This window comes from Plasmodium reichenowi, chromosome 11 (genome assembly GCF_001601855.1).
Source record: "Plasmodium reichenowi strain SY57 chromosome 11, whole genome shotgun sequence".
Taxonomy (NCBI): domain Eukaryota; phylum Apicomplexa; class Aconoidasida; order Haemosporida; family Plasmodiidae; genus Plasmodium; species Plasmodium reichenowi.
The window spans coordinates 1,462,686-1,464,939 of NC_033656.1; the positions used below are offsets into that span (position 1 = coordinate 1,462,686).

At 14.6% G+C, this 2,254-nt stretch overlaps 1 non-coding gene across 1 annotated transcript; it reads left to right on the top strand.

The window, feature by feature from the left end:
* Positions 1-643: 643 nt before the first annotated feature.
* Positions 644-1,835, top strand: PRSY57_1137400. The gene has a single exon (XR_002204072.1). It is a non-coding gene (non-coding RNA).
* The last annotated feature ends 419 nt before the right edge of the window (positions 1,836-2,254 follow it).

Sequence of the window (2,254 nt, forward strand, 5' to 3'; positions counted from 1 at the left end):
AGATTATAATAAAATCAATATATTCATTTTAGTATCTTTATATAGAAATATTTATATAATGTAATATATATGAAAAAAAAAAAAACCAAAACAAAAATTTAAAAAAACAAGGAAAAAAGAAAAACATAAAAAAAACATCAATTTATAAGAAAACAACTAAAAAATAAGAAAAAAACAATTAAACAATAAAATATATATATATATATATATAACGCTAAGAAAAAAAAAGAAAAAAAAATAGAATAAGCATTTTATTCAAAAAAAGCATAAATATTTTATTTATATATATATATATATATATATATATGTGTGTCATACATTTTTTCTCATTATATTATATACACTTCTATAATTATTTTTTCTTAAGTTTTATGAATTTACATTTTGATATTATATTTATCAATATATTATATTATTGGTTATTTATTTTTTTATTAATTTTTACGATAATATCTGAGATGAAATATTGTGATGAACACATATGGTTATAACGAAAGATTATACATATATATATATATTTTTTTGCATATTGTACATATATATTACTTTTATTATTGTATTATATATACATATATACATATAAATATATATATATAAATATATATATATATATATATATATATATATATATATAAACATATTGTTGTATGTTAATTGCATATTATATAAGAAGAATATATTGTTCATGTAGCCTCATTATCTAATGTTCCATGTGTTTTTATAATCCTATTGCTCATTTAACATTAGTACATGAATTTTAGTCAAAGTATTTTTGCATAATCTCCATAAGAATATATATAAGGAGATAATATAGTAATTTTTTTATACATACACAAATTATAATCTTTGTATTCATACTATTTCTCTACATATATAAATGTATTTATGTATGTATGTATTTTTTTTTTTTTTTTTTTTCTCTTTTTTTTATTCAACTTTTATTTTATTAATTTAGTGTTCTATTCATTTTTATTTTCCTTGTTATTTTTGTTTTCTTGCTTAGGACACATACATATTGAAAAGCAAAATTTTCATCATTTGCTTTGAGATATATATAATTGCGTCCACATGTATATTTGTTAATGGAAAACTTTTTTTTTTTTTTTTTTTTTATGCACATATTTTTTTATACTCCCTATATAATATATGTGAATTATCCATATATCAGTTTTTCTATTCATATAATATGCATGTGTAATTGCATAGGGGGGATTCTACATCTTCTTATTTAATATTTAAATATTTATATTATAATATGTTTCATTTCTTATTCTTTTATAATTTTTTAGATTTATCTGTTTTTTTTTTTCTTTTTTTTTTTATTTATGATATACTCAAGAATACATTACTTTATAGATTTTAATTCATCTATTATTTCTTATGTATATATCATCTGAGGTTTTATAATATATATATATATATATATATATATAACATGCATATTTATTTATACATATATACTTATATATTTATATACATATAATATGTATATAGATATAGATATAGAGTAATAGAAAAAACATTTATAATTTAATGTATATGCATTTTAAAATATTGGACGAGTATGCATGATATTGATAAACATTTATTTATTTTTATTTATTTAATTCTAGATGTATTTTTGTTGCACTTCATATATGTATATCTCGGTCTTATTTTGATTTTATTTATTTACATTAAACATAAGAGTGCATTTATGTGAGGCACCATTTGTTATAGTTTTATTTAAATTATTTTTATATTAAATTATATTTTTTAAAGAGTATATATATTTACACCGTTGTACAAGAATTAAGAACTAATTATATACCAAGCAAAAGAAAAGGAGTATAACAAATCTAATAATAATTTAAGAATCTAATATTTTATATAAGAAAAAAATATATTAGAAATAATTATTTAAAAAGTAATAATAAAATAAAAACGTATATAATAATATAATAGGTATATTAATATATATAACAATTTAACTTTTATTTAGATTATATTTGTTATATAATGTTTATCTATTATTATTTTATGTTATAATTTTTCTTTTCTTTTTTATTTATTTTATTTTATTTTATTTTATTTATATTTATATTTATGTTTTTTTTTTTTTTTTTTTTTTTTTTTTTTTTTTTTTCAATTATATTTTTTTTTCTTAATTTTTTTTTTTAAATATACTAAAATTAATTTTTTTTTTTTTTTTTAATTTTATTAATTTTTTTTTTTTTTTTTTTTTTTTTTTATTTTTATTTATATTTTTATTTTT